The sequence below is a fragment of the Hemicordylus capensis genome, chromosome 3 (assembly GCF_027244095.1).
Source record: "Hemicordylus capensis ecotype Gifberg chromosome 3, rHemCap1.1.pri, whole genome shotgun sequence".
NCBI lineage: Eukaryota > Metazoa > Chordata > Lepidosauria > Squamata > Cordylidae > Hemicordylus > Hemicordylus capensis.
In genome coordinates this window covers 175333994-175359105 of record NC_069659.1, presented here as the reverse complement: position 1 = coordinate 175359105, position 25112 = coordinate 175333994, and the positions used below count along the sequence as shown (strand labels likewise).

Sequence of the window (25112 nt, the reverse complement as noted above, 5' to 3'; positions counted from 1 at the left end):
GTGCGTGTGCTCACAAGTTTTTGCATGTCCGCTCAATTCATTTTAGATCCCACTCAAGTTGAATCAGGAAAGCCCCATTCTAAATGCAGGTGTGCACACACTGCCTTGATACTGCTACCCAGAACAAAACTCACACCGCACAGAGATGGAAAAAATTAGAGGAACCATTGATTGGGGCTCCCACCAAACCACAGTGGTAGGCTTTAAATTCAATCTGTTCTCCATTGCACAGCCCTAGTAGTCAAGCATGCAGCATACCACAACTAGAACTGCATTGGAGCCTAGATATTTAGTTTTGGTCAAAATGCTTGATGAACTTGGTGAAAGTTCCTTCATTCTCAGTTATTTCATTTCTGAAAACCTTAAAAAAGTATTGCTGGTGACAAGCAAGTAACTCATGTCACTTCTTTTATTAAAATATAGATATATTGTACTTGATGTATAATATATAAGTAATACATTATACAGCAGTTTATCTCATATTACAATCTCAGAATCAAAATATCAATACCTTGGCTTGTCAGTGTTTCTCAGTATTTTTAACACTGCTTTGAAAATGAGCTTATTAAAAAAAACCATCATGAGTTTCAATAAGAATATCAAACTGGAATCCTATTTCATTACAGTATGAATTGCTGAACATGGTTACACTGAATTTATTTTAAAAGTATAGGGTCTAAGCAAGTCTTAAACTGATTAAAACTGAGGATTTTAATTTTTACTACTTTTAGGGGGTGGGGAGAGAATTCAATCACTCACTCCCTGGCCCAAGCATTTCATACTTATTCCCATTCTGAGAGCAAACCGTTCTTACAGCTTCTTACTACAATGGAAGATATGGCATATAATGCCAGTTCTGCCAAAAGACAAACAAAAAACCCACCACCAGGGTGCACAAAGCTTAAAGTACACAGTTCTGAGAATTATTTGCAAAGCTTCTATTATCAGTAATGGGAATTCCATGGCTCATTCCCCAACACAGCACTGGAACCAACCCTTATTTCCTCTTGATGCTTTTTTAATTGATAACCACATGCTGGCCAAGAGTCTTGATGAGATGTTGCTCTAATTGTTAATGTGTTGCCATGATGCATTTTCCCTGTGTGCTGCATTTGTTGTTAGCACCCATTTATTCATACAAAATTTTGACGAAACCTCCACAGGATTTGTTTTATATCCACAAAGTATGCTCCCAGTGTGGGTAACACTATATACAAGCACTAGAGATCTACAGTCAGATATTTGGCTGGTTATTCCATATGTTTATTAATTTCAGTCCCCATTATTTCCCTCCCTGTGCCTTCTCAATTTCTTTTCCTGTCTCAGAACACAGTATCTTCGTCCTTAGGTCCGATGTGAGGAATTTACCCACCCCTCTTTTTCAATGGCTCCTCATTTCCTCAACTTCCTCCTCCAACACTCTTGCCTTCAGTTGCTTGCTGTACCTGTCATCTGTTGATGGGTGTGAGGAGAAACATTAAAGTCCTCACACAGCAGAGTATGTTCTGGTAGTAAAGAAGTTTAGCCCATGGATTATCTGGAGACAGTGGGTTGAGTTTAAAAAACAAATAAAGATTTATTAAGAAACTAAAACATCACTTATTAAGAGAGAGAGAGACATAGAACTTCATACACAGACAGACACTAGCCTCAGCAACAAATAAACAGTTCTAACTGATTCTTAACTGACGAAGAGATACCTATTAACATAACTCCTCATGCCTTTAGCTTGTGTTTGGGGCGGTATACAAATATGTTAAATAAATAAATAAATAAATAAATAAATAAATAAATAATTTAGTGAAGTGGTGTCTGCAGTGCTAAGAATAATGGTTTAGAGTTCCCACTTCTAACACTCCTTCTAATTGCTCAAGCAGCGATCAACAACTCCACATCATCTCTCACAATGCAATAAAATGATCTCTTGGCAATGGCTTTGAGAGCACATCTGCTATCACACTCTTTGTTGAACGTGCCTCCAGGGGCGGGGCAGCAGGCGGCATCTTTAAGTGTAAACGGAGCCGGTGGCATGGGCTCGCCTCCATGGGAGCCAGGTGAGCGGTGGAGGCAATTCCCTGTCGCGGGGGCTGCTGGGCGGCACGGAGCGCAGCCTCTGTTTACACTTAAAGAAGCCACCCCCCGCCCCGCCCCCGGAGGCCCGTTCACAGGCTGCGCCTGATTGAACAGTATTTCAACTCCACCAGATCCTTTTCTTGTACATCACATACATAATGATATTTTGTATCAATATGCTTTGTTCTGGATTTTGTCTTTTCCATTTGTGAAAGTGAAATATGACTCTGACTGTCCTCAAATAATTCCGCTGGTTTCAGTTCATCAGTTACAAAAGTCTTGCGACAATTTATGTATCCATGCCATCCCCTGGCAAGCCTGAATGGCTGACACATATTCTGCTTCCGCAGAGGAAAGAGCAAGTGTTTTGCTTTCAGCTGCACCAACTAATTGTTCCACCTCCATAAAAGAACAAGTATCCACTTGTGAAGTTATGATCTGTTCTGTCTTCTGCCTGGTCTGCAGCCATATAACCCACTAGTCTAGGATTACTACTTGCTGGCAATTTAAGTTTTAAAGTAGTGGCACCTGCACACTAGCAGCCTCCTGGCCTGCATTGGGAGGCTCCCCGGCAACATGGACAGGATCATCTGCAGGGGAAGTAAACTTTTTGTGGCTTCTCCCCTCGCCCTGTCTGAGACCGTTCTCCAATCATGAGAATGGCTTCCTAGTTTTCTTATTCAGACAAATTACTTTCTTCACCAGCCTAAGAGCTCTGGGCCCATGTTGAGGGGTGCAAGGAGAAACACTGAAGTCCTCACACAGCAGAGTACGATCTGGTGGTAAAGACGTTTAACGCAATAGATTATCTGGAGATAGTAGGTTGTGTTAATACTATCTTAATTATTAATTAATTTATCTTTAAAAATTTTTGCTTTTCAAGAAACCAAAACATCATTTACAGAAAGAGAGGGGTGAGGGAGGGAAAGAGAGAAAGACAGACAGACATAGAACAACATACACAAACAGGCATTAGCCTTCAACATCAACTGAACATTTCTGACTGACTCTTAAATGACCAAGAGAGACCTATTAACATAATTCCCCATGCCTCTAGTGGCCAGAAGAGGTTACTGCAGTGCTAAGAGCAATGCTTTAGAATTCTCACTTCTAACCTCCTTCCCCCAGTTCCTACCTCTCAGTGTACTGCGTATGTTTTAGAACGAGAGTGGGCACATCTTTAAGCACCTCTGCCTGCTAGAGCCTGTTTTCAAGTGACATTCATGGTCATCTTTCTCATATTTCTGCCAAACAGTGTAAAATCCTTCCTGGCTTTTGGCCCTGTGTGAGGCTGTACTGAAAGCCAGACTTCCAGGATGCAAGTCCAACACTTTCCACTGGATCATTTTTACATCAATTTTAACTTTTAAATAAAGACACACTTGACATCGCTATGCCTGGAACAAAACTTTCTGCATCTGTAACAACAGGAAGGGATTTTATTTTCAATGATTTATAAGAGGCATTTGTTTATTTGCATGCAAATTTCACATCAATGTAATTCTGTTTTTGAAAGAAAAACCCCTCTAATTATTATTTTTATTATTCATATTGCTTAAAAGGGATAAAGACCTCATTCGTTATGCAGCTTTACCTAATCTCCCCCCTTCCCTTTTTTTTTGTAGTTTGTGTCTATTCAAGCATCACAGCAGGGAAATAGCATTATTATACCCATGAATCTTAGGTGGCATTTTTGCAAAGGCTCATCCATTATTACCTTTCATTAACACCCAAATAATCCAGTACAATTAGCTCTGCGCATCCCCTTGAGAACATATTGAAAATGCAGCACTTTGTCCTTTCCTACATGATCTTGTAATCTATGTAGGGGAAAATGTTCATTCTGAAATGATCTTAACACACCTGGTGCCAGGGCTTATCTTGGATTTACTGATTGTAAAGCTCATTATTTTCCGTAATTATCAGTGCTGGCTCACAATTATACCAGGGTTTGCCCAAATGAAGTAGTACATGCCAAGTCCCAATTGATTGAAAATGTGGGTCTCCCCCCAGATGTTCCTTGCTTTTCAAGGAAATATTTCACACATTTAGCTCCCAATGCAGGGCAATATAACCTGAAACACAGTTTTCACATTCTCTCTCCACAATTGAAAACCTGACAAAGAAACAGAGCTGAGCTATAGTGTTGGAATTACCCTGCATTTGTTTTTTTTAGCCTACTTTCCAGTGGGCTTATGCGATCACCTGGCATTCCGTGTGTTTGTGTGTGGTCCCCGCCCCCCACCATCAACTTTGCAACACCTGGACAAATATGAACCATATCAGGTACATTGTAGGGACACATAGGGACACCTCAATGGTACAGTTTGTGATGATGTCATCCACCTAATTCCAGATGGTGTACGTGTAAATAGGTATGTGCAAAAAATTTCGGGCACAGAACGCTCTGTGCCTGAAATGAGCAATTTCGGGTGATTCGGGGCCGAACCGAATCACCCCCGATGTCCCCCGATATTTTTCGGGCCCAAGCCAAATCACCCGAATTTCGGGCACGAAAAATTCGGGTGATTCAGTTCATGGTTGATTTGGGGGGATTTTTTGAAGTTTTAGTGACTTTGGGGCAGTTTGGGGGCATAGCATGGGATCTGGGCCAAAAGAGTGGGGTGGGGTGGTAGTGCCTAATGGGTGGAGGCTACCACCCCAATTTCAGGGGGACTGGGCAGAGGCCTGATTTTTTGGGAATATTTGAAGTTTTGGTGTCTTTGGGGCAGATTGGGGGGCAGAAAGTGGATCTGCCCCAAAGGAGTGGGGTGGGCTGGTAGATAGTGCCTAATGGGTGGAGGCTACCACCCGTCCCCAATTTCAGAATGATTGGGCAGAGGGGTGAATTTTGGTGAATTCTGAGGTTTGTCTTCATAAGGTGAAGTGTGCTAAATTGATTACTTCCTCATATTCATAGTAATTGAGAGTGTGAAAAAGTGAAATTGGGGTCATGAGAGTAGTCTAATTGAAAAAAATCTCATTTGCTATGATAGAATGAGAATTCACACCTCCGAATCCGAATCCGGACCGAATCAAGGGTGATTCGGGTGGCCCATATTCGGGCACAAAACAGAACAGGGGTGATTCAGTTCGGGTCCCGAACCGAATCACCGACTTCCCGAATTGCACACCCCTACGTGTAAACTTTCGATGCGCAAGTGGGCTAACTTGTGAAACACCTAACTGATTTGAACCAAATTTGCTACAGGTACAGGGACACATAAGGACTACATAGGGACTAAAGGGACACATAGGGACTATGCCTCAATGGCATAGTTTGTGATGATGTCATCTACCCCAATTCAAGATGGTGGACACGTAAATGTTTGAGGCACAAGTGGGCTAACTTGTGGATCATCTAACCAATTTGAACCAAATCTGGTACAGTTTTAGTAAGTGACACATACCTCAATGGTGTAGTTTGTAATGATGTAATCCACCCCCATTCAAGATGGCAAACACGTGAACATGCGAGAGGTCTAACCTATGGACCCCCTAAGCAATCTGTACCATATTTAGTGCAGTTATAGGGATAGTGAAAGAAAAGTAGGCAGATTAGTTCTTACTAGAATGGGTTAATTTCTAAATAGTAAAATATCATTCAAAAAATATCCAAGGCTTTTTAACTCAATGCAGGATTTTATGAGGCGAATCTAGGCAGCTGCAGAAACTGAAAAAAACCCCTGAACTCTTCTTATAGATTATTAGAGATTTCTATTTGAATAAAATGCTGCCATTTTCAAAACCACTCATATTTCTATATAGTTCAAGTGACCAAAATCCCAAAATGATGCCAGGTAGGATAATTAACAGCCTGTGGCACAACACTTAATGAAAATACTACTACTACGACTACTACTACTACTACTACTACTAGGTCTTTGGGATAAGAAGACCACAGGAGAACAGTTCATGTTTTTCAGTAGAAGCTTGTATGACTAGTTGGGATGTATGATCTTCTCAAGAACCCAAACAGTACTAGGCCCATATGGACTGAAACATCTGCAGACAATTAAATTTGGTCTTGTTTTTGTCAGTCTAAACTTTGTGCACCGGGTTTTTTTGGCAGACACCTTTCTTTCTTTCTTTCTTTCTTTCTTTCTTTCTTTCTTTCTTTCTTTCTTTCTTTCTTTCTTTCTTTCTTTCTTTCCTTCTTTCTCTCTCTCTTTATTTATTTATTTATTTATTTATGTGTTTGCTTGTTTTTTATTTATTACCTCCTGGCTCCAAAAGCTCTAGGCAGTTCACAAAAACAAATGCAAGAAAAACAAAATAAAACAAGCTATTAAAAACAGCAATTTTAAAATTGAAAACATTCAGAGATTACTAAACATCTGGCTGAAAAAAAATGTGTCTTAAGTGCTCTTTGGAAGGTTGGCAAAGATGTTAAACCACGAATACCTATAGGAAGCACATTCCATAGCCCAGAAGTGACTATGGAGAAGGCATTCGCCCCAAGTCATTGCGGGGCGAACTGGTGGAATACGGAGACGGACCTCCCTCGATTATCTCAATGTGCAGCGGGGATTATGCAGAAGGCACTCTCCTAGGTAATCTGGTCCCAAGCCATTTAGGGCTTTAAAGGTAATCACCAGCAATTGTTATAGAACAAGCATAATATGGTTTCTCCGAGACACCCCAGAGACCAATGTAGGCACTGCATTTTGAACCAACTGAAGTTTCCAAACCACAAACAAAGGCAGCCCCATGTAGAGCGCATTGCAGTAGTCAAGCCTAGAGGTTACCAGAGAGTAACCTCTGGTAAGTTCTGAGATCACTATCTTCAAGGAACAGAAGCAGCTGTCATATCAACCAAAGTTGATAGAAAGCGCTCCTGGCCATAGCCTCAACCTGAGAAACTAGAGTGAGGTCTGGGTCTATAAGAACTCCCAAGCCATGTACCTGTTCCTTTGGGTGGAGTGCAACCCCATCTAGAACAGGAAGATCTATCATGTCCCTCAGAGTATGATCCCTTACCACAAGTACCTCTGTCTTGCTTGGATTTAGCAATTTATTATCCCTTGTCCAGTCCATTACTCCCTGTAGGCAGGCATTTAAAGGGGCTATGCCATTCCCTGATTATGATGTCATGGATAAATAGATTTGGGTGCAATCAGCATATTGATAACACCCTGCTCCAAATCTCCTGATGATCTTACCCAGCAGTTTCATGTTGATGTTGAAAAGCATTGGAGATAGGATAGAGTCCTGAGGGATACCATACAATAGCTCTCATTTCAGAGAACAACTTTCTTCAAGTGATACCATCGGGAATCTACCTGAGAGATAGGAATGGAACCACTGCAAAGCAGTACCACCTATTCCCAAACAATCCAGATGATCGTTTTCAGATTCCCAGATGGTTCCCAGATGGTTCAGAAGGCTACCATGGTTGATAGTATCGAAAATTGCAGAAAGGTCCAAGAGAAACAACAGAGTTGCATTCCCTCAGTCAATTCCCTGGTAGAGATCATCCATCAAGCCGACCAAAGCTATCTCCACCCAATAGCCTGCTCTAAAGCCAGTTTGAAATGGACCTAGATAATCAGTATCTTCCAAAACTTCCTGGAATTGATCGGTCACCACCCTCTCAATTATCTTTCCCACCCAAGGGAGGTTGGAGACTGGCCTACAATTATTAGAGGTGTGCACGGAATGGCGGAGCTGCAGTCCGGCACTGGGGTGGGGGTTCCTTTAAGGGCGGGGGGTGTACTTACCCGTCCCGCCGCTATCCCCCCTCCAGTGCACGCATTTTAGTCTGCAATTGAGGTGGCAGGATACCTCCCTGCCGTCCCTTCCCCCGCTCGGCTGCAAAAGGCTTCAGGAAGCCTTTTGCGTGTGTGCATGTTGCACGTGTGCCATGTCTCCGCGATGTGTGCACTCACGTGTGTGGCCGCACGCACGTCGCGGAGACGTGATGCACACGCACAACGTGCACACGTGCAAAAGGCTTCCTGAAGCCTTTTGCAGCCAAGAGGGGGAAGGGGCAGCAGGGAGGTATCCTGCCACCCCAATTGCTGACTAAAATACGTGCGCCAGAGGGAGGAAAGCGGTGGGAGGGGTAAGTACACCCTCCCCCCACCCTTAAAGGAACCCCCACCCCAGTCCGCCCAAACTCCGAACCACCCATGTCCGGACCGGTCCGGAGGCCTGTAGAATGGCCTCCGGACCGGTCCATGCACATTACTAACAATTATCCATCACTGAGGGCTCCAAGGCAGGCTGCTTAAGCAAAGGCCTCACAATTGTTTCCTTCGAACATGAAGGCATCCTGACCACTCTCAGTGAGGCATTTTTGATGTCAGCTAGGCCATCTCTAACAACCTCCTTGCTAGATGTTATAAGCCATGTTGGGCATGAGTCCAAAGGACAAATGGTAGGCTGAACACTTCCAAGGAGTTTGTCCATATCCTCAGGAATTATAAATGGAAACTGATCCATTCAAACTGAGCCAGAGGAGATACTGCACACCTCTACAATTGACCCTGCCATAACTGTGAAGTCCAAGTCAGCTTGAATGCATGAGAGTCTTATCCGCAAAAAGTTGTTAAAAGCCTCACAGCAGGAGAATGAAAAATCCTGATCTAAGTTCAGAGAGGAGGGAACCTGAGTCAATCCCCTCACAATTCTGAACTCCACTAGATGTGAACTTGCAGATACAATATGTGCAGAATAGAATTGCTTTTTTGCTTCATGTATTGCCACAGAATAAGCCCTCAAATAGGCTTTATGCCATGTCATTAGAATAGAGTATTCCTCCACTTACACTCGTCTTCTCCCTTGCCGCTTCAGCTCCCTTAGCAGTTCAATATACCATGTAGCCAATTCTGAAGCAGAAGGCACTTAGGGGCGATAGTGTTTACTGCCCTGGTAAGCTCCCTAATCTGTGTCTCCATCAGGGCATTGACAGAATCAGCAGAACCAACTCTAAAACTCTCAAAGGCCTCTTGGAATCCTATAGGATCCAACAGCCTCCATGGAAGGACCATCCTAATAGGTCCTGCACCCTTGAAGAGATGGGGTGTGGCCACAAAACCAACCCTAACCAGATGGTGGTCCATCCATGAAAATGGAGACACTCTAAGAGTCTCCACCCAAGAGTATTACCAGCAGTGTGTGTTGGCCCAATGACCAATTGGGATAGGCCCATAGTTGTCATGGCCACTATGAACTCCTGAGCTGCACCAGACAAGCCAGCCCCAAAGAGAACACTGAAGTCACCCAACACCAAAAGTCTGGACAACTCCAACTCCGCAACCAGCTCAAAAAAAGAAGAAGTTGATAATAACAAAAAATAGTTGAGTTATTAGTTATTGAATCTATTCTGTGTTGCTGTTCTCAAATGTCCAATAACATCATCAACAATATACCTTGGGAGAGGAGAAAATGTTTCATTCATTATATGGGTCATCTGTCCTTACTCTCAGAAGGTAGGTTGAACATTCCTTCCCCTGCCCACCTGCACATGCGCGAGCGCGGCTGTGTGAATAGCTCCACTATGAAATTAGTTTATGGAATGACAACTTGTTCTGATGGCTTTAAGAGAGAATTCAATTAGTCAAATTCATGGAAAATAAACCTATCAATTGAATCTCCAGGTTTAGAGGCAGTGTGTCACAACAATGTAGAACAACAATGGGAGACAACTATTTCCTTCAAGCCCTGTTTTAGGGCTTCCCAAAGAAATCCAGTTGACCACTGTAGGAAGTGACAGGGTTCTTTCTATTGACTCATTTTCTTAATGTTCTCTATTAAAAAACTAACAGTGAGGGCAAGATAGATACCTGTCTGAAAGAAAGCGGTGGCAAAGCTACCAGTGTATAAAGTCTACTGTACTGAGCTATTTTCTGAGATCTTTTATGACACCACTAATAATAAGTTAGTTTACATGACAGCTCTTCCATTGTTAAGGCAGTGTGAATGACAATCCAACTCAAATGTGTTTGATTAGTTTATCATTAACTGTGCCTGTGTGACTCTTCATTTGTCACCCTGTAATGAGAAGTGGGCAACTCCTTGCAGTAAAGTTACTGCCAAATTCTTTCCAATTTTCCAGCCATTGCCGACCCTTAATAATACCCATAAGTATCAATGAGTGAACTAGTCTTGGCATGCCACAATCACCGGTATGAAAACGTGGGTTTGCTGGAAAGATCATTTGCAATCATTTAATAAAGAAAATGCCGCAAGTAGATAGAGAGAGGCAAAATAACACCAGCAAAAACAGAACCCTTTAAAGAACCCATAGGTGCATTAATTATGCATTGGGCACAACAGGCAGTGCCGTTCTGGTGCAATTACAGAACACCTTGGGTGGTATCATAATGCATATATTTGCAGACCAACTATGGTTATAGCTTGAAACATAAGGGTTTTGTAGGGATTCCTCCCTTCCATGTATAATATTGTTCATGTGTTTGGGGGGACGGATACACACACAATAATCAATTCCTGTTTCAGAAGATCAAATGCTATAGTATTGATTCATTAGTGTAGGGAATATATAAAGTAAGTAAAGTGTGCTGTCGCGTCGATTTTGACTCCTGGAGCCCACAGAGCCCTGTGGTTTTCTTTGGTAGAATACAGGAGGGGTTTACCATTGCCTCCTTCATCATCTTAGTATGAGATGATGCCTTTCAGCATCTTCCTATATCACTGCTGCCCAATATAGTACCAGCGGGATTTTGAACTGGCAACCTTCTGCTTATTAGTCAAGCATTTCCCCACTTCACCACTTAAGTATTCATATACAGCACAAGTTTTAAAAGAACTTTGCACAGCATTACATAGGAACATTAGGAACATAGGAAGCTGCCATATACTGAGTCAGACCACTGGTCCATCTAGCTCAGTATTGTCTATACACAGACTGGCAGTGGCTTCTCCAAAGTTGCAGGCAGGAGTCTCTCTCAGCCCTCTCTTGGAGAAGCCAGGGAGAGAACTTGGAACCTTCTGCTCTTCCCAGAGTGGCTCCATCCCCTGAGGGGAATATCTTACAGTGCTCACAAATCAAGTTTCCCATGCATATGCAACCAGGGTGGACCCTGCTTAGCTAAGGGGACAAGTCATGCTTGCTACCACAAGACCAGCTCTCCTCCTCTTATGATGAACACTAAGAGATGTAGGTAAATAAACTTTCAGTCCTGTACCAAGTTAAACATCCTTAAGCTTGTATACTTCTTCACTGCAGCAAAGGACACCTCTAGAAGTGCTATATTGTGGATTATAACGGTTCCAAATCAGAGAATTATCACCTACATGTTCAGGTTGCTGATCCCTGTGCAGACTGTTGCTAGCCAACATAGAGTACTAAGACATCATAGGTGGCACAGTGTGCCAAAGCTGCTAGCCCAGGGCAAGCTGAGAAGCAATAATGCTATCCAATTGGGGGCAGTGGTTATTAATACTATTAATGATTTTTTTTTCCATATCAGCTCTGGAGTCTATGCTATTTATGTATTTATTTATTAAATTTATACCTTGCTCAAACTTATGTCTCTGGGTGGCTAGGGTGGCTGTTATGCTTAGGAGTTTTAAACTGCCAACTGATTTTAATTCTTTTGTTTTCATGTAAACCACCCTTGGCCATTTTTGGAAGGGCAGCATAGAAATTGAACGAACGAACGAACGAATGAATGAATGAATATTTAATTATGTAAAAACAGTAACTCCAGTAAACTTACACAAACCAATTTTCTATTTAATAACTACCTCCAAGGTGGTATTTTCAAAAGAAAAGAAAAGAAAAAGAGGAAATACAGAAAGGAGAAATGGCTAAATAAAATCATTGAAAGAATCCCTTTATTAAAACTAACTGCATATAAAAGACATGGTATTAATTATGAGCAACAGAGCTTGCTCCAACTGAGGAGCCATGCTCAAGTCAGCAGCTTTCTAGGTGAACCCTACTGGCCCTCTCTGGCACCTGACCAGTTAAGCATATTGTATCCCCTTCAGGCCATTGGCCTTGGGGTTGGCACGGAAGTGTAGGAGAGATCAGATGAACAGCTCCCCCACCCATGCAAGCACAGTCAGTGCAGAAAGAAACAAAAACGGGATCCCACTTGCACTTCCCCAACCCAAAGATCCTGGCACCAGGGCCATCCTGAAGGTTTGGGGCAAAGTATGACTCTGGTGCCTCCCCACTCCACTTAGCATAGCCATTATTGCCTTTTTTGTTGTTGTTTGGTTACAAATGGCTGCACCTGCCTGTTCAGTCCAGTCCCTCCTTCCTTGCTGGCTGCAAACAAACAGTGGAGCTGCTGAACAATGACACAACTGGGGAGAGGGGTGAAGAGGGTCCTTCCCTGACGACTGGAAGCTTAGGAGGGGGCGTGGTCAGCCCAAGCAAGCTGCCACACCACTGAGTCAGATAACAAAGGATGGGGCTACGGCATGCTGTGGAAACAGCAAAAGCATAGTGAAAGTGAGAGCCTGGCACATGGTGCAGGGGGCAGACGACGTGGCTGGCGAGGATGATTGAAAGGATGCACTGGGGAGGTCGCATCTTCTTCAAGCCGACAATCCTCAGAGAAGCAGGACTTTTGTGCAGTGCCCCTTAAATCTTGGCCACCTAGTTGCCGATATGGTCAGGCTGGCCCTGTGTGGCGCCTTACACACTGAGCGAAAATAATGATGGCAACACTCTTTTTTGAAGCACATCTTGGAGTACTTTGTTTGTTTTCTGTGCTATCAAGGAGTAATATCTGAAAATCAGGGATGTGCCCAAACTGGCGGGGATCAGTTCCTTTAAATAGCAGGTAAGCAGGTCCTTCCCTGCTCCTCTGTCACACCACTGCTTTTCCGGGCGCAGTGCCTGCTTTCCAAAAGGCCATGCATGGCTGCAGCGCTGCTCTCAGCAGCCTGCACTCGGCACCGGCACACACATAGCTATTGTGCATGCACGGCAGTCATTTGCATGGTCAGCAACACCATGCTGACCATGCAAATGGCTGCCGTGCATGCGCGGCAACCATTTGTGTACTGGAGACACATGCAGGCTGCTAGGAGTAGCGCTGCAGCTGCACACAGCCTTCTGGAAAGCGGGCACTACGCCCGGAAAAGTGGTGGGGCAGTGGAGGAGCAGGTAAGGACCTGCTTACCTGCTTTTTAAAGGAACCAATCCCCACCCCGCTGACCCGCTTCTTCTGTGCAGAAGACTTCAATATAGAATCTGAAGAAAGCCAGGTTCTTGTGATGAGCATCTTCTATGGCATACAGTATGGCCTTGTGTTTTGGACATGATGATGACTTCGCCCTTCACATGAAAGGACCACTGCACATCAAATCAAATATTGGAATACATTCTAAAATGTCAGATTAACACTCAGAAAGCAAATGGGACTTGAGAGACCTCAGTTCAAATTCCACGCAAGCTACAGAGACGCTAGTGTGGCCAGCTTACATACTTCGGTCCTCATCTCTAAGACAGGAACAATAATCACTAGCCTCCCACGAGTATTGCAAGGAAAACCGCAAAATAAAATATTGTAAATCACTTCATGCATTAACAGTGCTATTAAAATGATGAATCGTCAGGAAGTAACCTGCCATGCATTCGGCTGTCTTGATAAGCCTGAATGGACAGGCCTATCCCTGTGGCTTTGCCTGACAACTTTGATAGGTGATCAGGGATTTCACAAAAGGGCTGAATGTTCCTTGAAACTTTATAGAAACTTTGGAATGCACTGCTCATTAGAATCTGGAGGAGATTGAGAAAGATTCCTCCAAGGAGGGGAGGAGAAGTTGAATTTATGGAGAGCATGTGTGGAAAATGTGGCTAGAGATCAAGCAGCTTGGTCAGAGGCACTCTTACCCCTCGACTTCGGGGCCAAAGTCCAGGGCATCCATATCCCCTGGGAGCCCCCCAAATCCTCTTTAGTCTGTCCTGAGTGGTGTGGTTTGTACCCTCAAGAACCTCCGTGTTAAAAAACTATGCTTAACTTGCAGGTGGGGGAGGTGGGTAGGCTCCAAAGGCTTTAGGGACCAGGCTCCAAAATCACCTAGGTGCACCTCTGAGCTCGGGATGCAGTAGCACTCATTGGATGCAGTATAATGCAGGATTGGAGGTTGTGCTATTTGCCTTAGGAGTCTTTTGTTCCCAAAGCATTAGAACACAGGAGCCTTGCTGGGTCAGGCCCAAGGCCTCTCTCGTCCAGCATCTTCTTTCTCCAGCATTCTGCCTCAGTGCTAGATTTTTAAAAGCCACAAGGTGAAGTTTAAGAAACTAGGTCTTGCAGCCAGGCAGTATGACCTGGAATTTTTTTAGAAGTTTTATCCAAAAGGCTGTCTGGATGTGTAGAACACAGCACAACTCAAGAGACCCTTTGATCTGTGGCCCTGGTTGTTCATTATAGAGGACCACAATACAGAGATCCAAGGGTTCCGAGGTTCCTACATTCTTGTCCTGACAGTTCTCGATGCTCTGCTTGCATAGTTATAAATGGATAGATGTTGCAAAGAGAACACTAGTGCCCAAAGGAAACAAAGTACTTCACTGGTTTCACATATCTGTGACCGGGTCTTAGAGACCCCAAAATCCAAAAAGTAGCTTATATAATTGAACACAGATTAATCAGGCAGTCTGAATGAGAGTTTGACTGGCTTGATTATGGTGCAAGAGTGTCCAGGACCTTGGCAAAAGAGTGCAATTTTTTCTTAAGGATTGCCTTGATCCAGCAATTCGACTGCGGAGGTGAATTAACCTGCAGAGGTGAATTAACACCAGTGCAGGATGAGTGAGTGTGTTTCTGCAAGGAATGGCAAGAAAACAGATGACTTATTTATACATGACTGTGAGCTGAACACATGGAGGAGACTGCCCCTGATGCACGTGTCCCTGACCTCCATGCAGGGAAGTAGCTACCATTGAGATGGGGGGCAGGAATGTCTTGGGGGACACAAGTGTCCAGGAGCCACCTGGACCCTGCTAGGGTAGAGGTTCTTTTATGACTACACTGGAATCCCCCTTTCACAATGCTTATTTTTGGGATGTGAGCACTTCCGGCCACTTCAATAGCTGTGCTTTGTCCCAAATTGTGCCAGCCGCTCTCTGGCCTAATGTTGAGCTAATATGGCCTGATGATGTTACCAAGCTGGCACAACTGCATTAGTTTGGTGGGGAGGAGCTGCCCCAAACATAGCAACAACAGGGCTGTCTGTTCTCCTGGGATAGGGGGAGTTCAGTCTCACTGAGCTGCCACAGCTGCAACAGCTTGATAAGGTCATCAGTTCATGTTGGCCGCACCAGAAAATGGCCAGCATAGAGTTGGGGCTGTTACAGACCAGGCCTGATCTATATACTAAATATGCTCAATAGCTAGTATATAAAATAGGTCTGGGCCAAGTTCTTTTATATTGATGACCACGTGATCTGGATTGCAAAGAAGGGAGGAGATCAAACCACTCAAAGATTCAATGGGCTTTATTGAGTATAAAAGAGCTAATCTAGCAAGGCAAAAAGCAGAACCCTCTATCAATTTTAGCAACAGTAATTAAACAGAATGTCCTAACCAGTACCAATATTCACCGTGTGCCTAACTACATATGTGTGTGCATTTAAGTCTTCCTAGATTCTAATACATTTCAGATACAGGCAGAAAAGAGGAGGGTGGGTTTGAGAGAGGCGGGTGGGCATGGTTTTGGGGTGATTAGTGGGGGGAAAGGGGGAGGAGAAGGGAGCAGGGACAGAGGAAGGGATGAGGGGATCCCAAGCAGCATATTTACCCAGGAACCGAGGCTGGAGAGAGAAGAATCACTTCAGTTGAAGGAGTGAGGCGCTGGCGGAGACAGGAGTTGTGCAGTTGCTTCAGATCATAGCTGAGAGCTCCATGGCTGCGGAGCCTTGACTTCTCACTGCGCAGTGGAAGTCACTGCCTCTGTGCACGGGCAGAGTTCCTGCTTAGCCCCGCAGCTGGGCAGCAAACTCTGGGAAAGCGTGTGAGCAGATCTTATTGTAGGCACAAGAATGCTAACTCTCTGTCTCAAAAAGCCTCATTCTTATAGTGATTTTCTCTTTGATCCTTGAATAGAATCTATTCAAGATCTCCTCTTTTCCTGGATGTCCAAAAAGGTGTCAACTTCCTGCCACCTTCTGAACCAAATCTTAATTATTCAGGATATTCCCCAGTCCAGCGATATCTCTGGATCTCATCATCTGTAAACTCTGTGCGCTTCAGGAAGGGAGGGAGGGGGACATTGCCCACAGCAAATCTGCATCTAAGATGCTGCAAATTACATCTTGGCAGTCTGGCCCCCAGAAGGTGTTAAGAAGTCAAGAATTAGTAAGGGGATTCAGGATATTCTGTGTGAGACAGCAATTACATATGTACCTTTATTCAGTGTTTTTCTTGTAATTGAAAACAAGATAATATTTACATGTGTGGGACATCCAAGACATTTTGGCTAGGACAGAATCATCAGTGAGAAAATACTTAATCCCACAAGTATTTTCTCAGTATCCATTTGGCTATATTGAACTTCCATGGAGAACAATACCAGCATTTAACACTGACATCTTGTAATAGGAAAGGGGGGGAGGGAATCAGCCCCCTGGCTGACTCTTCCATACTCTTCCATAGACATAGTGAGTCAGATGCATTTTAGCATATGCATTGTAGCATTCAGCATTCAGGCCTGGCTATTGTGTTCTCTTGCATATCCTATTTTAACAACACAATGCCAGGTTCCTCCTCTCTTCGCAGAGCAGGGAACAGTATGCCAGAGTTCAGGTTTCATTTCATTTCTTGATATAAAATTGAGTCAGACACAGGCCTATATTTCTGAGTTGGTACCTTTGGTTCTGATGGGTTATGACCATTCACAACAGGGCCAAATGCGGCCATCAAGGTTGCCAGGAACTCTTGTGTCCCAAGACAGGCACTACCAGCCACCACTGCCCAGCGAAGGGGGAGGGATCTTCAAATCTTATTTATTTATTAAAACATTTTTATACCGCCCAAAACTTACGTCTCTGGGCGGTTTACAACAAATAAAAACAAAATGAAACATTCGTTAAGACAAAAATGGGGTGGGAGAGAGACACACATTACAACAATTTAAAAATTTAAAAATAATATTTATAAACAGCATTAAAACCAATTAAAACAACATTAATTAAAAGCCTGGGTGAAGAGATGTGTTTTTAAAGACTTTTAAAAAGCTGTCAGAGATTAGGAGGCTCTTATTTCATTAGGGAGCGTATTCCAAAGCCTCGGGGCAGCAGCAGAGATGGCCCATCCCTGAGTAGCCACCAGACGAGCCGGTGGCAGCTGCAGACAGACCTCTCCAGCAGATCTCAGTGGGCAGTGGGGTTGGGGTTCATGCCGAAGAAGGCATTCCCTTAAGTACCCAGGGCCCAAACTGTTTAGGGCTTTATAGGTTATAACCAGCACCTTGTATTTTGCCTGGAAACATATCGACAGCCAGTGTAGCTCCTTCAGTACAGGAGTTATATGGTCTCTCCGAGATGACCCAGAGACCAGCCTGGCTGCCACATTCTGGACCAGCTGTAGTTTCCGGACTACGTACAAGGGCAGCCCCACATAGAGAGCATTACAGTAATCCAGTGTGGAGGTTACCAGCAGATGTACCACTGTTTTGAGGTTGTTCACCTCAAGAAACGGACGCAGCTGGTGTATCAGCCGAAGCTGATAGAAGGCACTTCTGGCCACCGTCTCAATCTGGGACACCAGGGAGAGGCTCGGATCCAGAAGCACCCCTGGACTGCGTACCTGTTCCTTCTGGGGAAGTGTGACCCCATCCAGAACAGGCAGATCAAAATCATGTCTTGGGTTCCTACCCCGCACAATGAGTACCTCCCTCTTAGCCGGATTCAGTCTCAGTTTGTTATCGCTCATCCAGCCCATCACCGACTCCAGGCAGGCATTTAGGGAGGTTATGCCCTCTCCCGATGATGCTGACATGGAGAAATAGATTTGGGTGTCATCAGCATACTAATAGCACCCTGCACCAAATCTCCTGATGATCTCTCCCAGCGGTTTCATGTAGATATTAAACAACATTGGAGATCTTGAAATCTCCAAACAACATTGAAATCTTGACCCTGTGCCACCTCCAGCCGTGCTATGCTCCTTCTCCATGGCTTGATTGGCTCTGTGTGAGCAGATCCTATACACTTACAACTGGCAAATACACAGAATTTGTGCACACAGGCACAATCATTGCATAGATGTTGTAGGCAGGACAAAGCTGCACAATCCTGCTGCCTCCTCCCAGCTTAGGGTCAATTCAAATTGTACAAAAGGTGAAAGAACGAGAGGATATAGCTCAGACAGCTGGTAGAGTACTAAGATAGCCTGCACAAGATCTGCACAAGATCCAGTCTTCTCTGGAGACTGGTTGCCTGTTTTTAGGAGATCACTTGCATCCAGTGTGATGTTCTTATTTATTTATAAATGAAGCAAATATTGCAAAGACATCTACATCTCCAGAGTGCTCTCTCTCTCTCTCTCTCTCTCTCTCTCTCTCTCTCTCTCTCTCTCATCCAAAATAAACTAAATCCTATAGTACTACCCCAATGTCTTACCACTTGGAAGTTGGGATTGCTTAATAGTCTGTTATTTTCTCTTTCTTTCCTTCTGTACAAAACAATGAAGCTATTCCCACAATCAGCAAAAATCGGGCTAGGAAGGCTAGCCCTATTTCTCCCGATCGTGGGAAGCAATGGGAGCTGTGCAGCTCCCAGCAACAAGCCCGCTTAAATGCCCCGGAGCACATGCTCCACTAACCTCATTTTTCAGATCATGTGTCTCACAAGTAGCCTCCTCATTGGGAGACTATAACAAGCCTCCCCGTGTCTGGAGGCTCTCCAGAATGCCCTGCCCTCTCGCACGGGTCATTCTGGGACTCCCGGGGGCCGGGGGCCCCCCAAACTCCGCCACCCTAACTGGCTCTGTGACAGACCCAGTAGGGAGGGCTAGGCAATCATCTCTTTTGGCTCTTCACACTGCTAGTGTGAAGCTCCTCAATGAGTCACAAATAATTCCAATTCCATATGAGTTATATAAGTTACTGGGTGGGGTAGGGGGATGAAGAACACAAATGTGAGTACAAATATCACTTAGGCATTTGTAGTTGTGAACTGGTGGTAGCACTTCTTTTTAACATTGAAGGGGGACTTATCTGAGGGACATGCATGCAGCCTGAGCATATCTCATGCAAGTTCCTTTTGAAATATTATAAAAAGGCACCACTAGTTGAATACACAAGTGACAATCCTATGCATGTTTCTTCAAAAGTAAGCTCCACTGTTTTGAATCAAGCTTACTTTTCAGAAAGGTCTACATATGGTAACAGCAAGGTGTGAATGAAGTTAATGCTGATTCAGTTCTGGTTTGAAGTTAATGTTGATTCAGTTCTGGTTTGATTGGGACAAACTGAGTTTAATTAGGCTCAATCAATTCAATTGCTGAAGCTCAGTAGTTTTTTTATTTGTAAATTTGGTTTTATCTGGGTCTAGATTTTAGTTGCTTTAACTTTATATTATTTTGTCTGTTTTATTATCTTTGTGAGCTGCCCAAGCAGTACTGAAGGATACAAATATTTCAATTAATTAATTGAATGAATTAAATTCATTTTAATTTAATTCATTCAGTAACATGTGAGCTAACCCAAAGAGACAATTCTGATGGTCCTTTTATTTTCTATTGCACCTCTGATTTGTTTGTATATCCTGCTTTTTCAGTTCTCAGAAAAGCATGTTTGAGCCAACAGGGGAGAAGGATCCCAGCTAGAGCAGCTAGCTCTCAAAATGAGCTTTCTCTTTCTTTTGCCCTCAGGTCTCTATCCCCCTTACCAGTGCTATGACCTGTTAAATGTAGGAGCTACCTGAACCATCTCCAGTGAGTCTGCCAAACTCACTTCCCATTATGGGAAGCCTGTCATTAGCGAGGTTGCTAGGTGCTAATCTCTTGCTTAACCACCTTCTTTTCACTTTCTGTACCCCCTGGTGCAGCGGGGAAATGACCTGACTAGCAAGCCAGAAGCTGCTAGTTCGAATCCCACTATGTTTCCCAGACTATGGGAAACACCTATATCGGGCAGCAGGGATATAGGAAGATGCTGAAAGGCATCATCTCAATCAATCAATCAATCAATCAATCAAAGTTTATTACAGTCTATGACCAGCACAACAAGGGGGAGGAAACAATACAATTAAAATATAAATAATTTTAAAAACAAACAAACAAGTCAAAAGTCTAACCCAATATTATAACTGAAAGGTTATAGAGCTGGCAATGGTAAACCACTCCTGTATTCTACCAAAGACAACTACAGGGCTCTGTGGTCACCAGGAGTCAACACCAACTCAACAGCACACTTTACCTTTACCCCCTTTTACCCCTCAATAAAGCAACTCTTGTTGTCTACTCTCTTTGGTCCTTTCTAATGCATCCACGCCGTGACCAACTTTCCCAATGTACTTTAAGGTTAATATAGCTGTGGGCTAGTCTTCACCCACTGAAGCTACATTTCCCAACTCAGAGACAAGCATAGTCATGAAGAGTGCTTACTACCTCACTTCCACACAGATCGATGGGATCATATCATACATGGACATAGCCACACAATGTTACAAATCATTAAATACAGACTCCTGGCTCAACTGTTAATCATTGCCACAGGTTTCTGGCTTTATGCACCATTCCTCATTGAAAAGCCCAGATAGTAGCAGGATAATTAGGATCTGAATGCGTGTAGCACAACTCACAGAATTGTGCAAGGGATGGAAAATACTCAACAAGACAGCAAAGGCCACAAGGAATTTAAAGTGAAAATGTTAATTAAATTTTGCTTTGGTTGTACTATTTCTTTGCTATGAGTCTCAAAATAATAATTGCATGGTTGACATTTAAATCTATTATGCATAATTTGTCCAGAAGTTGAATAACCCAAATTTTACTCAAACACTTTACCGACACACGTTGAGGCTGTTCTCACATGTAGCCTAAACCAGGCTAGAGACACCCAGCCTGGGTTACGCTGCACATAAGAATCACCCGGATCGGGCCTAATCCCAGAGGGCCAGTGCTTCCTAGCCCGGCTTTTTAGTCCAGCTGCTAGCTGAGGTTATGGGTGCAGGTGCTTTCTTAACCCAGGCTTGCTGCTGGTGTGCGACCTGGGCTGCTTCCAGGCTGGCCGCACACAGAGATGGGTGGCTAGAGTGCCTGTCTCTTGGGGGAATCCCCCAATGCATCACATGTGTCACACAGTGCATTGTGGGATTCCTGGAGGCCAGGACAAGTTCCGGCCTCTGTTTACCAGCGCTGCTGGGAATCACATGGAGAGTCATCTGCGCTGCTCCCAGCAGTGCTGGTCGTGTGGCTTGCATACTGCCCAGGCTGTGAGCAGTCATCTGGAGAAGGTAGGTTTGGCCCTGCCTCCCCCACCACCCACCTGACCGTGCAGTGAACAGCCCTGTTGTAATATTTACTAGAGCTAATGTGATCCTGCACTTTTAAAATATAATTTGCAGATCCCTCCTGTTTTCCCACTAGTCATACTTTTTATAAAACCTATTCATTGATTTTGTTTTTAACATGTGCTTAAAGTAAAAAGAATAAGAGAATTCTGAAAACAGATTGTGTTTCATTCTGTCCTCGTAAGTAAATGTACAATTCTATCAAAATCAACTCCAGAAAATACCAGAACTTTAAAGCAAGCACTTCAATCACATAATGAAAACATCCACACTTTGGGTGACCTTAGAAAATTCCCATTACCCATTTAATCTGCTAAATGGTGACTATTAACTCTTGCCCAGTTCCTTACGAAAGACCCCACAAATCCCATTCAGTCCCTGCTCATCATACCCATAGTATAATGATCAGGACATAGCATTACCTTTGAATTCTCGGCTCAGTTGCTATCACTGTTCTTCCTCCCACCGAACACCACTAAGCTGCCACAGCAAACATTTTTTTCAGCTCAGGGCTCCTCTGTAAGCAGCCACTGTGGGTATGAAATGGGCAGGCTACAACAAATGATGTCATGCCAACCTTCCAGTATACATATCCTTTGACTGGGTTACTTCAAGCACATGCTATGCAGCTATGTGCTTGTTTTATTCTTTGTTAAAAGCAAATGTGTGGGGGGTGATTCAGAACAAGACCGTGGTGGGCAATGAGAGAGTTTTAACCTTTTGGCCCTGCCATGGTCCTGATTCAGACTCCCTTCCTTCCCATGGGTAATGTTTGAGCAGGGAGAAAAGCCCTAATAATTACCTCCAATGGGAGCATTTCTCCTTGCTGAAATAGCAGCTGCAGGGGGACTACAAGAAGATTAATGGGAATACAAGAAGATTAATGTCCCACACCATGGTCACCATCCAGATCATCCAAATCACACACACACACACAACTCCATAGTTTGCACTTAAAGTAATGTGGAGATTGATCCTATGCTTACCTAAAGCTATGACTTGTGTGCCAGCAATGAATCAGCTTCCAATACACTCCAAGAGAAGAAGCCTTCAGCATCCCATCTAACATCACAACATCCGGCCCCTTTGCAAAAGCATGATGTATGGATGAGGAAGTCTTCTTTCTAGATACCTTGTCAGGGAAAGGGTGCTAATTGGTGAGATGGAGGCTTGCAAGTACATCCCCATAACCTAATGGATCCAAGTGTGCAGTCTTATTATTAAAGCCCTGGTTGATCTCTGAAATGGTGATATATCCCAGGCTGTCAACATGATTGCTCCCAAATGCCCTTGTTCACAGGCAAGAGCCCTTTTGGAGCACTTTTAAAAAAACTTTAAGGAGGTAATTTTAATCAGGAAATTGACACATGGGGAAAGGGTCTACACTCATTCCTCATTTACCACAGTCCTGATCCAGATATCTCACTCCCACCCGGGGCGTAGCAAGGTTGGAGTGGGCCCAGAGACAAGATTTTAAAATGGGCCCTCAGCCCCTCAAAGTCCAGGGCCTCCACACACCCCAGGCCCCCAAGGATTTAAGTCTGATATTGCAAAGTAAGTATGCTGCCTGGAAATACATTTCACTGAATACACACACGCACACTTCACAATATATAGTGATATACATTGAGTGCTATATATTTGTGCTACTTTTAATGCCTAGAACACACTAGAAACACGAATTATTAAAATGGCCTCCTTGCTGCAGATTAGCAAAGGAGACTTTCAACCATGCAGGGTGAGCCTGTGTATGTTTTCTCAGAATTCAGTAAAGTTTGATTCCAGGAGGTTTTTCACAGGAGGCTTTTAAAGCCCTTTAACGTTTTAGGAATGGAGGTGCTGCATTCACATGTTGGCCAGATTTACCCCGAAGTCCCAGCCAATCCCTATATATCGGGGGGGGGGGACAAAAAGGAGTTCACATTCTACCTGGCAAATGCTGGGCTGGCTGGGCTGGGTGGCAGAGGGTCTGCTGCAGAGAACTGAAGGGGCCACTCTGCCTGCCTGCCTGCCTCCTTCCTTGCTTGCTTGGGGCCTGCAGGAGAAGGAGCTCCTAGCAGCTTGTCTGCTGCTTGGATTGCTGGCCAGGAGGACAAGCAGGAGAGAGCGCAAACAGGGCAAGTGGCTGAGGGGCCTTAAAGAGGAGAAGTTGCATTCACACATATCTGTAATCACATCTATTTTGGCCATTACTTATTGTGAGGAAAAGGTTTAGAACTGGACTGTTAGCCTAAGTTCCATTTCAGTTGTTATTTCTATCCATATTTCCATCAGCATAAACTTGTAATGGGATTCTATATTGAAAACATCCTCTGAGTGACAATAGGAAGAGAAGCGGGGCGGGGAGAGTTCTTCTCATCCTTTAATAATCACACATGGTAAAGCTGTATAAAAGATAAACATAGCTTTCTAATGACTTTGTAAAATGAAAATAATCTCTGAAGTGCTATTAAATTATAGAGGAAGAAGGCGCTGCTTCTGGGCAACCCCCCCCCCATCTTTTAACTAGCTAAACATTTTTAAGGCTTTCAATTTGCTCAGGGTAACAAAGCTCCAGAGATTAGTAGTAAGCAAAGTCAAAAGGACATTTCCAACTCAAGAGCAGTTAGTCCAGGGCAGAGGAGGAAGTACACAATATGTTTGTTCCCACACTGAACTGTACTTTAGGGCCTTAATAACCTTTCAGTGATGTTGCACTAACTGCTAATCAATAGTAATTATTTTCTTCACCATAGAAACAAGATTCATTTAACCCCTTGAGTGTATTATCCTTCTGGAACAGAGCATGCCATATAAGAAAAGTCAGGCTTCCTTCACAAGGACATGACGCAAACCACAATATAAAGAAGCCTCTCCAAATACTGTTGAAGAGTTGCTGTGAGAGGACAGCAATATGGCAAGTCAGTCATATTTCTCCATCTGTCCCTAAGCCTGGCAGTGCTGACCAGGGGATGTGCAAAACAGTTTGTATTCAGGACATTCCAACTCACAAACTGGGCTGTTTCGAGTGCTCCAAGCTCAGAACAGAAAATCCTTCAAATGAACGGCCTATTCCAAACTCAGAACGGAACAACCCCATTCTGACTCTGAGCACTCAAAATGTTCTGGGCACTATTTTTGACTCCATAATGGCACTCCTCTGGCCTCTGTGCACACACAGCAGCCATTTGCATAGTCAGCACCACCACGCAAATGGCTGCTGTGCATGTGCAAAGACAGAAGAGCACCATTTTGGAGTTTAAAATGGCACTTATAACGTTCTGGCTCGGAATAGGATCATTCCATTGGAACAACCGGCCTAATCGGTTGTTCCGACGGAATGTTCTGGGGATTTTGTGTTCCATTCCAAGTTCAGAATGGAAAACACAATCTTCTGAGAGGAAGCAAACCTTCAGGAGCTAAACAAGGGCTGGTACCAACATTTGAGCCCTATTCAGACATTATATTGTATGAGTGTACATATGTCTGTATACTCATATATGTTTTTGTGTGAATGACTATACTTGTGTTTATTTTAAAACTGAACCTGGGTACAAGTCCCTGAAATGCAGGAAAATGTACTGCTGTGCCTGTGTTCATCACAGTGTGTGAACAA

General features: G+C 43.8%; 1 protein-coding gene and 1 long non-coding RNA gene across 6 annotated transcripts in view; both read right to left on the bottom strand.

Annotated features, from left to right (window-relative positions):
* Positions 1-25112, bottom strand: part of PCDH9 (protocadherin 9) — a 1118779-nt gene that overhangs the window by 328616 nt on the left and 765051 nt on the right. The window lies entirely within an intron of this gene.
* Positions 396-23578, bottom strand: LOC128351358 (uncharacterized). The gene is made up of 4 exons (XR_008319734.1): positions 23447-23578; positions 22504-22649; positions 3209-3491; positions 396-1537 (listed from the first exon to the last, which is right to left on the bottom strand). It is a non-coding gene; the product is annotated as an uncharacterized LOC128351358 (long non-coding RNA).